The sequence below is a fragment of the Coregonus clupeaformis genome, chromosome 40, assembly GCF_020615455.1.
Source record: "Coregonus clupeaformis isolate EN_2021a chromosome 40, ASM2061545v1, whole genome shotgun sequence".
Lineage (NCBI taxonomy): Eukaryota > Metazoa > Chordata > Actinopteri > Salmoniformes > Salmonidae > Coregonus > Coregonus clupeaformis.
The window spans coordinates 5,038,277-5,054,322 of record NC_059231.1 but is presented as its reverse complement, the minus strand read 5'-3'; the positions used below and the strand labels follow the sequence as shown (position 1 = coordinate 5,054,322).

General features: G+C 47.7%; 1 protein-coding gene across 2 annotated transcripts in view; it reads right to left on the bottom strand.

The window, feature by feature from the left end:
- LOC121555061 (ly6/PLAUR domain-containing protein 6B-like) overlaps window positions 1–16,046 on the bottom strand; it is a 47,436-nt gene that overhangs the window by 28,926 nt on the left and 2,464 nt on the right. The window contains exon 2 of one of the 2 annotated variants that reach the window (XM_041868836.2): window positions 2,091–2,197. The exons of the other annotated variant lie outside the window; for it this stretch is intronic. The gene's annotated coding sequence lies outside the window, so the exon portion shown is untranslated. The remainder of the gene's footprint in view (window positions 1–2,090; window positions 2,198–16,046) is intronic. 2 annotated transcript variants of the gene reach the window in all.

Below are 16,046 nucleotides of genomic sequence, written 5' to 3'. Positions count from 1 at the left end.
ATGACTACAAGGTCTGATAGGAATTCAGGAAACTCAGAGAGGAACGCTGTATATGGCCCAGGAGGCCTGTAAACAGTAGCTATAAAAAGTGATTGAGTAGGCTGCATAGATTTCATGACTAGAAGCTCGAAAGATGAAAACGTCATTTTTTTTTGTAAATTGAAATTTGCTATCGTAAATGTTAGCAACACCTCCGCCTTTGCGGGATGCATCGGGAATATGGTCACTAGTGTAACCAGGAGGTGAGGCCTCATTTAACACAGCAAATTCATCAGGCTTAAGCCATGTTTCAGTCAGGCCAATCACATCAAGATTATGATCAGTGATTAGTTCATTGACTATGACTGCCTTTGAAGTGAGGGATCTAACATTAAGTAACCCTATTTTGAGATGTGAGGTATCACGATCTCTTTCAATAATGGCAGGAATGGAGGAGGTCTTTATCCTAATAAGATTGCTAGGGTGAACACCACCATGTTTAGTTTTGCCCAACCTAGGTCGAGGCACAGACACAGTCTCAATGGGTATGGCTGAGCTGACTACACTGACTATGCTATTGGCAGACTCCACTAAGCTGGCAGGTTGGCTAACAGCCTGCTGCCTGGCCTGCACCCTATTTCACTGTGGGGCTAGAGGAGTTAGAGCCCTATCTATGTTGGTAGATAAGAGGAGAGCACCCTCCAGCTAGGATGGAGTCCGTCACTCCTCAGCAGGTCAGGCTTGATCCTGTTTGTGGGTGAGTCCCAGAAAGAGGGCCAATTATCCACAAATGTTATCTTTTGGGAGGGGCAGAAAACAGTTTTCAACCAGCGATTGAGTGCTGAGACTCTGCTGTAGAGCTCGTCACTTCCCCTAACTGGGAGTGACGAGCTCAACAAATAGGCTAGACATAGTTTGAAGAGAGCTGAGTTGGAGAGACTTGCACTTTCTCTTGAGCTACGTTTATTAGCCTGCCTTTTCTAGGCAATGTAGTAAACTATAGCCTAATTATTTTTAGGAAGTACATTTCCTTGGAAACATAACTGCCCTGTGGTTCTCCCCCCAGCATAGGCAGCCTACTCTATCTCATTAGACCACACATATACTAGGCACACTTGATCTTGCACGCCCAACTAGGAGAGGAGAGGTTTGAAGCAGTGAATCCTGAGAGTGTGAGAATAATGCAACAAAGATGTGTTTTTATTACAACAGATAGACTAACGCATACAAACAAAAAGACAACCGTTTCCAAATAACAATATATTTTCATCCCGATGTCTGATCTGACCACCTGATCCCAACCGCAGCATGAAAGATGCCGACCGCGCCGCAACCATCTCTGTCGGGACCCGCAGGTCCTGCGGGAATGCAGCCCTCTAGACCCATGTACTCCGATTCAATCAAACAGGCGTCAGTCACCCCCAAGATTGAAGCGGGAGACAACTCCAGCTATAGCCTCCTCGTCAGGCCTCTCAAACTGGGCAGACAGGGGTCCTGGGATGGACAGATCAGGCCTCTCAAACTGGGCAGACAGGGGTCCTGGGATGGACAGATCAGGCCTCTCAAACTGGGCAGACAGGGGTCCTGGGATGGACAGATCAGGCCTCTCTCACTGGGCAGACAGGGGTCCTGGGATGGACAGATCAGGCCTCTCTCACTGGGCAGACAGGGGTCCTGGGATGGACAGATCAGGCCTCTCTCACTGGGCAGACAGGGGTCCTGGGATGGACAGATCAGGCCTCTCTCACTGGGCAGACAGGGGTCCTGGGATGGACAGATCGCACAGCTTCCTCACATACGATGCTGGATCAAAGGTGACCTCGTTGAAGAGGAGATCCAGAAGCCTGTCTATGTAGCCTGTAATGTTTTGTTTGTTAAATGTAGTGAATTTAATTTCCTTTCATTTACTGTTCTGAGTTATGATGCTATTCATTCGTTGATGTAGTGACCTAATCATTCTACAATGGTTTTTCTGGGGGTTTTGAAGTACTCAATTTGAAATACGCAACACTTGGTTGTGGACCTTTTTGTTAAACTTTTCAATGTTTGCATTTTGAATTTTTGTGTGCTTGAAATGCTCAATTAATTTGAAACGAATAACTATGACTTACAGTATGTTGGGTCTGTCTTCACAGGCTTCGCAGCATATCCCCTCTTCTTTGCTTGGGAAAGCTGATTTTGTATCACAGCATTCCTGCTGCAGTGGTTACCTGGGAAGCTGTGCAGACAGAGTAGATGTTGGGTTTTCTAAAATGTCTATCATTACAGCTTGGTGATAGTGGAATAATAAAGTCAAATAATGATCCCCCCCCCCCATCACCATGATTAGCCCCAATGACACAAGCTACGTCAACTGTAAGACAACCCACCCAATGGAATGGCAGAATATGATTTCCAGGGTAAATTACATATACTATACACACTCCGCAACTCCTTTTGTGGACAACATTCCTTCGTGCCAGCTGTGTGCTGGTAGTTCTCAGACTCAATGTAGAGGACTTGGGGATGGAAGAACCAATACCATATAGTGACAATAAGGTGTGTTACAGAAAATATACAGTTAACAAGTCAAAGCAGCCACAGCCACAGTTGCATCCCCCCCAATTGATAAAGCAACTTCACTCTAAATGTGTACTACACACGTGTCACATGATGGTAATTTTCAGTTCAGCCTGTCCACCTGAAATTAAAAGCAGCCACTGCTGTTGGATGTCTTCATTCCTCGGAAAATAGTGTAACGTTAAATTAAGACTATGGCATCCAATCACGACACAGTGTGCTTTTTCCGGCATGCTGGTAAGTAGCTTGCTAATTAAAAGTCACAACCCAGATGAAAAGGGGTTAGTTACCAGTATCGTTCTGCTTGAGCTATCTTACAGTTTGTAACAAAGCCATATGAAGAGCACATGTGATGACGGTTTTAAGGCGTACATATTTAAATTCGATAAGATTATAAGACGCTACCATTGGTGTATAACATTTCCGGGCTTTATGTGACGTTGCATAAAACCAGAAGTAATGCCTGCCTCCTGAATCCAAGTGTTTGACATGGGGGGGACCAGTAACTTTACGATCAACTTTGTCAATGTACCAACAACAGCAATGTTTCATACTTGGGTCAACCTACTATGAACTGGTTTAATCAAAATATCATCCAATTTGATGAAAAACATGATTTTCACTTTTCGAAATAAACAGGCCAACATTTAAATATAGTGTTAGTAGATCAACTTAAGATCCTTTATAAAACTCACCAGTCACACCAAAATATTGACTCACCCAGTCACACCAAAATATTGACTCACCCAGTCACACCAAAATATTGACTAACCCAGTCACACCAAAATATAAACTTTTCATGTGCATTGACTCACTCACTCAGCACCATCAGTTTCCATGAGGAACTATACAGTTGGATGAAGTCACTTTCTCTCTCTTTAAAAGAGTACCTGGTTTAATAGGCTGTATAATTGGACCATTCAACTTGGCGATTACCCTCATTAATGTTTTGAGAGCTTTAACTCAACGGTCTAGGGTCTTTGATCGTTGCTAATTAACGAGACACAATGCCTTCTCCAAACCTTCAGTGACACAGAGCAGAGCAGCCCATTGTGCCATTACCCCAGTCAGTCTGCCTGTGCCTTTGTCGACCTTGCTCCTCCGAGATCTAATCTGTAGAGATGATGAGAGATTGGGTCCTATCCCGGAGTGCCCTTGTCAGATTAAGATTAAATGAAACTTCTTGAGCTGTTCCACCTGGGCCCAGGGCCAAGGTAATTGAATAGAGATGCCTGGACGTTTTATCCAGCTAGGTTGAGTATAGTAATCCCTTTCGTCTCTCCTGGTTTCTCAAATGTCACCTGAGTGCAGAGGCGGTGGTGGCGATGGGCCTGCTGCCTGTGCATTCTATGGGGCAGTGCCACGGCAAAGATTCAATCAGACAATGCCCTGTGTAGGTCTCTCCTGGGTCAGAGTTGTTGGAGCAACTCTTAACTCAGCAGTCCAATGAGAAACCATTGCTTTAGCCATTCAGCTTTGGCCAGGGCAAAACACCTTCTGGTCACATGTGCCAACATTAAGATCAACATAATTGTAACTCTTCATTTGGGACAGGATTAGAAATGAAGACTGTTTATGGCCATGAGATCTTTCCACACCACATGTGTGATTCACCACCTTGGAGACTAACCAGAGAGAGCCTCCCACTCTGAATGGCAGATCCATGATAGAGTTTAGTAAGTATTCACAAGTCAGTACTGCAGGAACACAGATGTGAGAAAAATAAATAAATTAAAAGCTTTGGCACTTCTATCTTATTCAGTACTCTTGTTTCCAGACAAATCTCTCCCACCTCTCTTTCTGACTTACCCTATCTAGGTTAAAATGCTGATGAAAGATAACCTTATGAGTTCCTACACGTTTCCCTCAGGTAGGACACAATGGTCAATGTGCCAATGGTCATAAGGCACTCTTATCAGTCATTGTGGCAACCCGTTTGTCTTTGGGTCATAAATCAGCCCTGGACAGGGACCATCCCATCCCATCGTCCACTCCTCTTTTTAACAATGGCACATCCATGGGCATTATTTATTTTGACACTATGGGTTGGAAAACTACCAGTCAAATGAGAATAAATGTGGAAATGTTGTATAATATCTCATATGCATTTAATTCGACTGGGGATTTCTAAAGACCCCACAGCGAGGCAGATTTCTTGAGGTAACTATGTTTAAGTATGTGGGGGGCGGGGGGAGCCTGAGTAGGTGAAGTACATCAATCTCTCTCTACACACAATGATATCCTGTCCTCATCTTGTCACTGACATAAACCAGCAGGTAGGTTGCATGACAATGGAATAACACTCAGATGACACCTGTGATGGCGCTGTACTGTAGCCTCGGGGCTGACCCGTTTTGCATGGCTTTATTAAGACCCTACAGTGAGGGAAAAAAGGATTTGATCCCCTGCTGATTTTGTACGTTTGCCCACTGACAAAGACATGATCAGTCTATAATTTTAATGGTAGGTTTATTTGAACAGTGAGAGACAGAATAACAACAAAAAAATCCAGAAAAACTATAAACAATAAATTGAATTGCATTTTAATGAGGGAAATAAGTATTTGACCCCTCTGCAAAACATGACTTAGTACTTGGTGGCAAAACCCTTGTTGGCAATCACAGAGGTCAGACGTTTCTTGTAGTTGGCCACCAGGTTTGCACACATCTCAGGAGGGATTTTGTCCCACTCCTCTTTGCAGATCTTCTCCAAGTCATTAAGGTTTCGAGGCCTTTGTTGCCTTGGCCGTGTGTTTTGGGTCATTGTCATGCTGGAATACCCATCCACGATCCATTTTCAATGCCCTGGCTGAGGGAAGCAGGTTCTCACCCAAGATTTGACGGTACATGGCCCCGTCCATCGTCCCTTTGATGCGGTGAAGTTGTCCTGTCCCCTTAGCAGAAAAACACCCCCAAAGCATAATGTTTCCACCTCCATGTTTGACGGTGGGGATGGTGTTCTTGGGGTCATAGGCAGCATTCCTCCTCCTCCAAACACGGCGAGTTGAGTTGATGCCAAAGAGCTCGATTTTGGTCTCATCTGACCACAACACTTTCACCCAGTTCTCCTCTGAATCATTCAGATGTTCATTGGCAAACTTCAGACGGGCATGTATATGTGCTTTCTTGAGCAGGGGGACCTTGCAGGCGCTGCAGGATTTCAGTCCTTCACGGCGTATTGTGTTACCAATTGTTTTCTTGGTGACTATGGTCCCAGCTGCCTTGAGATCATTGACAAGATCCTCCCATGTAGTTCTGGGCTGATTCCTCACCGTTCTCATGATCATTGCAACTCCACCAGGTGAGATCTTGCATGGAGCACCAGGCCGAGGGAGATTGACAGTTATTTTGTGTTTCTTCCATTTGCGAATAATCGCACCAACTGTTGTCACCAAGCTGCTTGGCGATGGTCTTTTAGCCCATTCCAGCCTTGTGTAGGTCTACAATCTTGTCCCAGACATCCTTGGAGAGCTCTTTGGTCTTAGCCATGGTGGAGAGTTTGAATGTGATTGATTGATTGCTTCTGTGAACAGGTGTCTTTTATACAGGTAACAAGCTGAGATTAGGAGCACTCCCTTTAAGAGTGTGCTCCTAATCTCAGCTCGTTACCTGTATAAAAGACACCTGGGAGCCAGAAATCTTTCTGATTTAGAGGGGGTCAAATGCTTATTTCCCTCATTAAAATGCAAATCAATTTATAACATTTTTGACATGCGTTTTTCTGGATTTTGTTGTTGTTATTCTGCCTCTCAATGTTCAAATAAACCTACCATTAAAATGATAGACTGATCATTTCTTTGTCAGTGGGCAAACGTACAAAATCAACAGGGGATCAAATACTATTTTCCCCTCACTGTATACCTCAAAGCCCTGATGTCATTGCATTAACAACATATGGGTTCTTCCTGACCCTGTATAATTATCATATGACTTATTCATGTAATGTTATGTTCTCATTTCACTCCTGTAGGAGTTGCTTCGATTTTTCACTAATGTTAAATCCTTGCTGCAGGGGAGTTTATCCAAACGCCTTCTGAACAAAACTGTTTCCATCTTGTCATCCAAAGTGATTTACTTTGGCAAGATTCCATCGAGTCTTGAAGTGAAGAAAATGCTCACAAACTACTGTATGTGAGCAGCTTTTATATAATAATAGTTTATATGTAGCTTTCTTTTATTATTAATGCGTATTACAGTTTGTAACATTATTATTATTATTAACATAACATTTGTTGCAGGGGTTTATTTGGAGGGAGATACAATGGGGGGGTTAAACACTGAGGAGACCGAATGAAAACTGAGAACACATTTTTCCCTCTCCACCTTTCCCCTTGCCATCTCTCTGTTAGGCTATGGTTCAACCCAGCACTCAGAGAAACAACACGACAAAGGGAGTGGAAGAAACAAAAATATTTAATCAAAGTTAAAATTGTCTTAGTCCAAAAACAACTGAAGTAAAGGAACAGAGTGAGCTAGTCGGCTCCGGAGGAAGGAGAGGCTGAGGCAGGCAGGCAGGCAGGCAGGCAGACCGACAGGCAGGAAGGCAGGCAGGTTGGGAGATATGTCCGAAACTAAAGACAAAACAAACGACAGGTTAAGGAGAGTGGAGAGCCAGGCTGAAGACAAAGACAAAATAACTTTACTGGTGAGCCAAGTTACCGCTCTGGTAAGAACAACGATCTGGCGCCGGTGGAGAGCCATGCCCAGGAATAAGTAGTGCAGGTTGATGAGAGAATAGATGCAGCTGCGTAGGCAGGAATCACTGGAAACAACCCGCAGCTGCACAGGAGAGGCAGATCCTGAGCACGCCCTGATCCACTCCAGACACACCCACATAAAGGGGACAAACACACATACAGATACAACAGAAAAAGAGGGGACAAAACAAGGAGGAAGGGAAACAGAAAAGGGAGAGACAAGCTGCCCACATAACAGTACCCCCTCAATGGTCGCCACCTGGCGACCCACCAGGCCTGTCAGGGTTGTCGTGATGGAAGTCCGTGATCAGCTGAGGATCCAACACAAAACGCTTAGGGACCCAAGACCTCTCCTCTGGTCCATAACCTTCCCAATCGACTAGGTATTGAGACCCCTACCCCGCCTCCGAGAGTCCAGGAGCCTACTGACGGTGTAGGCCGGATGGTCGTCAATGAGGCGAACAGGTGGAGGTGGATCAGCCGGCGGACACAAAAGGCTGGAGGACACAGGTTTCAGTTGGGAGACGTGGAAAGTAGGGTGTATCTTCATGGCTGAAGGCAACTTCAAACGAACCGCAGCGGGGTTAATGATGGACTCCACCACAAACGGACCCAGGTACCGAGGAGACAGCTTGCGTGATTTGGTACGAAGAGGTACGTTCTTAGATGACAGCCAAACCTCTTGACCAGGATGAAACACAGGTGCGGGAGTCCTGCTCCTATCCGCTGTTGTCTTGTTCCTGTCGGTGGTCCGAAGCAATGCTTCCCGAGCGTCGCTCCACACTCTCTGGCAGCGGCGGAGGTTCTCCTGAACCGAAGGAACAGCCAATTCCTTCTCCTGAGCAGGAAACAGAGGGGGTTGATAACCCATGGTAACCTCGAAGGGTGAAAGACCGGTGGCAGAGGCGGTGAGGGAGTTGTGGGCGTACTCTATCCAGGGCAGATGTTTGGCCCAGGATGATGGATGTTGAGCAGCCACACAACGAAGGGTTGCTTCGAGGTTTTGGTTGGCTCTTTCTGTTTGACCGTTGGTCTGGGGGATGAAACCCTGAGGACAGACTAACGGAAGCACCCAAAGCAGAACAGAAAACCTTCCAAACACGGGAAGTAAACTGTGGGCCTCTATCAGATACGATGTCCACAGGTATTCCATGGGGACGGAATACATGTTGGACTAGGAGGTCCGCTGTCTCACTGGCAGACGGTAATTTTGGTAATGCTATATAGTGGACAGATTTAGAGAATCTGTCCACAATGGTAAGTATAGTATCATTACCTTCAGACTTGGGTAGGCCGGTGACAAAATCCATGGCAATGTGGGACCAGGGACGGCTGGGAACTGGGAGGGGTAGCAGCAGCCCCGACGGGGACTGATGGGAGGCTTTGCCCCGAGCACAGGTTGAACAGGCTGCCACAAAAGCTCGAACGTCAGTTTCCATTGAAGGCCACCAAAAATGTCTCCTAAGCAGCGTCAACGTGCGTCTCATCCCAGGGTGACCAGCAAAACGGGAGGTGTGAATCCACTGCAACACCTGAGACCGGACCGTCTCGGGAACAAAGAGTAGGTTGGGAGGTCCATCACCCGGTCCCGGGTCCGTGGCAAGTGCAGTCTTCACAAGAGACTCGATCTCCCACTGAACAGCCGCCACGACGCATGAGGAAGGCAGGACTGCCTCAGGCTCGCTGGTCTCCGAAGGGTCAGCAAACTGGCGGGACAAAGCATCTGGTTTAACATTTCTTGACCCCGGTCTGTATGTAAGAATAAAGTTAAACCTACTAAAAAAACAGGGCCCATCTGGCTTGGCGTGAGTTGAGTCTCTTAGTGGCTTGGATGTAAGCCAAGTTTTTGTGGTCAGTCCAGACCACAAACGGCAGTTCAGCTCCATCCAGCCAGTGCCGCCATTCTTCCAGTGCAAGCTTGACCGCCAGCAGTTCCCGGTTTCCAACGTCGTAATTCCGTTCTGTGGGTGACAATTTCTTGGAGAAAAAAGCACAGGGGTGAAGCTTTTGGTCAGTGGGGGGAGCGCTGGGAGAGGACTGCTCCCACACCTGAGTCCGACGCGTCCACCTCCACAACAAACTGCAGAGAGGTATTGGGGTGTATCAACACGGGGGAGGTGGAAAACAGTTCCTTCAAAACCCCTACCGCCTGCTCCGCCTCAGGGGACCACCGAAAAGGGACTTTAGGAGATGTGAGTCTTGTAAGGGGTGCCACCACTCTACTAAAACCCTTAATGAATCTACGGTAGAAGTTAGCAAAGCCCAAAAATCGTTGAAGTTGCTTACGGGTGGTGGGTGTGGGCCATTCCGTCACTGCCCGGATCTTCTCGGGGTCCGCCTTCACCTGCCCGCTCTCAATTATGAATCCAAGGAACGATGTAGACTGTTTGTGGAACTCACACTTCTCTGCTTTGACGTACAGCTTGTTCTCCAAGAGCCGTTGAAGGACTTGACGGACGTGTGACTCATGCTCCTCGGGTGACTTGGAAAAAACAAGAATATCATCCAGGTATACAAAGACAAAACGGTTCAAAAAATCCCTAAGAACATCGTTCACCATGGCTTGGAAAACCGCAGGGGCATTTGAAAGCCCAAAGGGCATGACCAAATACTCAAAATGTCCCAGTGGAGTGTTGAAAGCGGTTTTCCACTCATCTCCCTTTCGGATTCGGACAAGGTGATAAGCATTCCTGAGGTCGAGCTTGGAAAACACTGTGGCGCCATGCAGAGGTTCAAAAGCTGAGTTGATGAGTGGAAGGGGATACTTGTTTTTAACAGTTATGTTGTTTAAACCCCTGAAATCGATACAGGGGCGTAACGACTTGTCCTTCTTTTCCACGAAAAAGAAACCTGCACCCAAAGGAGACGACGAGGGACGGATTATGCCTGAGACCAGAGAATCACCAATGTACTGCTCCATTGCCTCTCTTCCGGTCGGGACAGATTGTATAACCGACTAGAGGGCAAGGGAGCACCAGGAAGCAGTTCAATAGGGCAATCATAAGGCCTATGTGGTGGTAGAGACAGAGCCTTGTCCTTACTGAAAACCTCCGCTAAGTCATGGTATTCTTTGGGGACAGATGACAGATCAAGAGGAGCTGAGGGAGGAGTTGGGTTACACTTAGTGGGGGGAACCGCTGACCTCAGGCACTCGGAATGGCAGTTAGTGCTCCAACTGAGAATGGTGTGACGTGTCCAATCAATTTGTGGGTTGTGAAGAGCCAACCAGGGGAAGCCAAGGATTAGGGAGGTAGCTGAGCCAGACATAACTCTTAGCTGAATGCTTTCACAATGATTGCCAGAAATCACTAGGGGAAACGGGGGTGGTTTGATGAGTTATCTCCGCGAGGAGGCGCCCATCAAGGGCTGTGACCCGAATGGGGGTAGGTAGTGGCTCCATGGGGATACGAGCTTGTGTAACGAACTGGTGGCTAATAAAGTTATCTTCTGCACCTGAGTCTATGAGAGCTGAGAGTGGCAGGGAATGACTCTGGAAACGTAAGGTTACAGGTACTTGTAATCGGGGAATGATGGGTTCAGGATCTAACTCTGGGCTCGCAAGTAGACCCACCCGTTACGAGCGAGCCTTGTCTTTTGGCCGCTTAGGGCATGTAGCCAGAATGTGTGTGGCGTCTCCACAGTACAGGCACTCACCCGCCTGGAGGCGCCGTTGCCGCTCTGCTGGAGGTAGTCGAGCTCGACCCACTTGCATAGGTTCCTCCTCTGTGCTCGGGATGGAATCAGGTACAAGAAGCTGCCGACTCCGGAGAGGCGAGACTCGAGTGGTTGAAGGCTGGGGAACTCGTCCTCCTAGATGTGGCCGATCGCCTCTCTCCCGACGCCTCTCCCGCAACCGATTGTCTAGCTTGATGGACAGGGAAACGAGAGAATGTAAATCATGTGGCTCATCACGAGCAGCCAGTTCATCCTTAATGGCTTCATTCAAACCGTTTAGAAATGCTCCTTGAAGTGCCACATTGTTCCACTTGGAGTCCGCTGCCAACGTCCAGAACTCAATAGAGTACTCTGCCACACTGTTAGAACCCTGCCTCAAATTAAAAAGTATCTTGGAGGAATTACCCACATGGTCAGGATGGTCAAAAACAGTCTTCAATTTAGCAGAGAAATCAGCAAAAGTCCATCCAGTCAAAGTTTGATCTGAGCACACAGCCTCAGCCCAAACCAGAGCTTTCCCTCTTAACAGCCCCAGAACATAATGTACCTTAGATGAATCAGTAGAAAACGACAGTGGTCTCTGCCGAAAAATCAAGTCACACTGAAGCAAAAATCCCCGGCACTTGTCCAATTCTCCATTGAACGGTTCAGGCGACGTGACAGGGGGTTCCCGACGGAACGAAGCCTGCCTAGTGTCCGAGGAAACAACTTGGGGTGCATCAAACTGGGGGTCAGAGAGAGATGGAGAACTGATAACAGACAATTTAGAGACGTGTGTAGTTAACTGAGTCACCTGGTTCAGCAGTTGATGATTATCTTCCACAAGAGTCCGAATCAACTGGTCATGCTGTCCTAGCAACGTTCCTTGAGCCTGGATAGCTTGTTGGAAGCTGTCTTTGTTTGCCCCGTGCTGTTTCTCTGTTGGGTCCATGGCCAGATCGTTCTGTTAGGCTATGGTTCAACCCAGCACTCAGAGAAACAACACGACAAAGGGAGTGGAAGAAACAAAAATATTTAATCAAAGTTAAAATTGTCTTAGTCCAAAAACAACTGAAGTAAAGGAACAGAGTGAGCTAGTCGGCTCCGGAGGAAGGAGAGGCTGAGGCAGGCAGGCAGGCAGGCAGGCAGGCAGACCGACAGGCAGGAAGGCAGGCAGGTTGGGAGATATGTCCGAAACTAAAGACAAAACAAACGACAGGTTAAGGAGAGTGGAGAGCCAGGCTGAAGACAAAGACAAAATAACTTTACTGGTGAGCCAAGTTACCGCTCTGGTAAGAACAACGATCTGGCGCCGGTGGAGAGCCATGCCCAGGAATAAGTAGTGCAGGTTGATGAGAGAATAGGATGCAGCTGCGTAGGCAGGAATCACTGGAAACAACCCGCAGCTGCACAGGAGAGGCAGATCCTGAGCACGCCCCCTGATCCACTCCAGACACACCCACATAAAGGGGACAAACACACATACAGATACAACAGAAAAAGAGGGGACAAAACAAGGAGGAAGGGAAACAGAAAAGGGAGAGACAAGCTGCCCACATAACACTCTCTGGTCATCTTACCCCACCACCCTCCATCACTCTCTCTCTCACTCCGTCTATACATCTCTCCATCTGTCTCCTTCCCTCTCTCCTTTCCCTCCACGGGGAAAAGCCGACCAGTGAACAAGGCCACCGCTTCAGCAGAGTGATAAAAAGTTGATGGTAGTGTTGAAGTCAGTTATACGACACAGAAGAGGAAAAACACCAAAAGCAACTTAAAACCCTGGCCAGCATCCAAACGGTTTAATGAAGAACCGTATGCAACAAACTGGTGACTAACAAAAGGAGCTTGAGAATGTGCTTGGATCCACATTGTAGAGGAGCGTTAGGCCAGTAACTGAAAGGTTGCTGGATCGAATCCCCGAGCTGACAAGGTCAAAATCTGTCGTTCTGCCCCTGAGCAAGGCAGTTAACCCCTGAGCAAGGCAGTTAACCCCTGAGCAAGGCAGTTAACCCCTGAGCAAGGCAGTTAACCCCTGAGCAATGCAGTTAACCCCTGAGCAAGGCAGTTAACCCCTGAGCAAGGCAGTTAACCCCCAACAACAACTGCTCCCTGGGCGCCGATGACGTGGATGTCGATTAAGGCAGCCCCCCGCACCTCTCTGATTCAGAGGGGTTGGGTTAAATGTGGAAGACACATTCCAGTTGAATGCATTCAGTTGTACAACTGACTAGGTTTCCCCCTTTCCCTACTGTGATATTGATTACTGCACTGTTGGGTAGAGCTTACAAGTTAAGCATTTCACTGTACTTGTGCATGTGACAATAAAACTCGAAACTGAAATGTGCTTCTCCTTGACTATAAACTAACCCAGAAGTCTCTGAGGGGTAATTCCACACCAACACTCTGCTTTTTTTTATTTTTTTATTTTTACTTTCAAATGTCAAACAAAAACCAATGATTGCAAAGTTAAACAAACCATACAGCTCTATGCGCAAGGACTACTTTGAACAATTTCCACACATTTACTTGAAGAACAGAGCAGATGCAAAGTTTGGTGACAGAATGACAGCACAAACAACACAAACCATAATTCTGTCATCAAACTTTGCATCTGCTCTGTTCTTCAAATAAATGGGGGGGGGGAAATGCCAACTCTACCCCTTACTCTTCCCACACACATTGCACCAGACTAGTATGGGGGTCATCTGCTTGGAGCTTGTTTTAGTTGTGCTGCAGCAGTTGGTGTGTATGGGACCATGCTGAGTAGCCTAGCAGCAGTCTATGGGACCATGCTGAGTAGCCTAGCAGCAGTCTATGGGACCATGCTGAGTAGCCTAGCAGCAGTCTATGGGACCATGCTGAGTAGCCTAGCAGCAGTATATGGGACCATGCTGAGTAGCCTAGCAGCAGTCTATGGGACCATGCTGAGTAGCCTAGCAGCAGTCTATGGGACCATGCTGAGTAGCCTAGCAGCTGTCTATGGGACCATGCTGAGTAGCCTAGCAGCTGTCTATGGGACCATGCTGAGTAGCCTAGCAGCAGTCTATGGGACCATGCTGAGTAGCCTAGCAGCAGTCTATGGGACCATGCTGAGTAGCCTAGCAGCAGTCTATGGGACCATGCTGAGTAGCCTAGCAGCTGTCTATGGGACCATGCTGAGTAGCCTAGCAGCAGTCTATGGGACCATGCTGAGTAGCCTAGCAGCAGTCTATGGGACCATGCTGAGTAGCCTAGCAGCAGTCGATGGGACCATGCTGAGTAGCCTAGCAGCAGTCTATGGGACCATGCTGAGTAGCCTAGCAGCAGTCTATGGGACCATGCTGAGTAGCCTAGCAGCAGTCTATGGGACCATGCTGAGTAGCCTAGCAGCAGTCTATGGGACCATGCTGAGTAGCCTAGCAGCTGTCTATGGGACCATGCTGAGTAGCCTAGCAGCAGTCTATGGGACCATGCTGAGTAGCCTAGCAGCAGTCTATGGGACCATGCTGAGTAGCCTAGCAGCAGTCTATGGGACCATGCTAAGTAGCCTAGCAGCAGTCTATGGAACCATGCTGAGTAGCCTAGCAGCAGTCTATGGGACCATGCTGAGTAGCCTAGCAGCTGTCTATGGGACCTTGCTGAGTAGCCTAGCAGCAGTCTATGGGACCATGCTGAGTAGCCTAGCAGCAGTCTATGGGACCATGCTGAGTAGCCTAGCAGCAGTCTATGGGACCATGCTGAGTAGCCTAGCAGCAGTCTATGGGACCATGCTGAGTAGCCTAGCAGCTGTCTATGGGACCATGCTGAGTAGCCTAGCAGCAGTCTATGGGACCATGCTGAGTAGCCTAGCAGCAGTCTATGGGACCATGCTGAGTAGCCTAGCAGCAGTCTATGGGACCATGCTGAGTAGCCTAGCAGCAGTCTATGGGACCATGCTGAGTAGCCTAGCAGCTGTCTATGGGACCATGCTGAGTAGCCTAGCAGCAGTCTATGGGACCATGCTGAGTAGCCTAGCAGCAGTCTATGGGACCATGCTGAGTAGCCTAGCAGCAGTCTATGGGACCATGCTGAGTAGCCTAGCAGCAGTCTATGGGACCATGCTGAGTAGCCTAGCAGCTGTCTATGGGACCATGCTGAGTAGCCTAGCAGCTGTCTATGGGACCATGCTGAGTAGCCTAGCAGCTGTCTATGGGACCATGCTGAGTAGCCTAGCAGCTGTCTATGGGACCATGCTGAGTAGCCTAGCAGCAGTCTATGGGACCATGCTGAGTAGCCTAGCAGCAGTCTATGGGACCATGCTGAGTAGCCTAGCAGCTGTCTATGGGACCATGCTGAGTAGCCTAGCAGCAGTCTATGGGACCATGCTGAGTAGCCTAGCAGCAGTCTATGGGACCATGCTGAGTAGCCTAGCAGCTGTCTATGGGACCATGCTGAGTAGCCTAGCAGCTGTCTATGGGACCATGCTGAGTAGCCTAGCAGCTGTCTATGGGACCATGCTGAGTAGCCTAGCAGCTGTCTATGGGACCATGCTGAGTAGCCTAGCAGCAGTCTATGGGACCATGCTGAGTAGCCTAGCAGCAGTCTATGGGACCATGCTGAGTAGCCTAGCAGCAGTCTATGGGACCATGCTGAGTAGCCTAGCAGCAGTCTATGGGACCATGCTGAGTAGCCTAGCAGCAGTCTATGGGACCATGCTGAGTAGCCTAGCAGCAGTCTGGACAAAGCAAACCAATAGTACCCTCTAGTATAATATAATATGCCATTTAGCAGACGCTTTTATCCAAAGCGACTTACAGTCATGCGTGCATAACATTTTTTTGTGTATGGGTGGTCCCGGGGATCGAACCCACTACCTCGGCGTTACAAGCGCCGTGCTCTACCAGCTGAGCTACAGAGGACCACGTGTAAGTAAGTGTAAGTGATGCTTTAGTAAGCCTTGCTTAGATTTAGTTTCAAATCAAATATCTTTCATGATAATGACCTAACACAAAAATAAATATACGTAGTGTATGATTTCAGAGCTATATACTGTATCAGCTGTATATTTACAGGAGACATTTCAAATAAATACACATATATAGAAACTGCCAAAGGCAATGTATTTATATTGGCTGTGCATTTCTGTTTCCTGAAAGCTGTGTGGCCATGGCTTGGCCCTGGGTGACAGATTGAGACA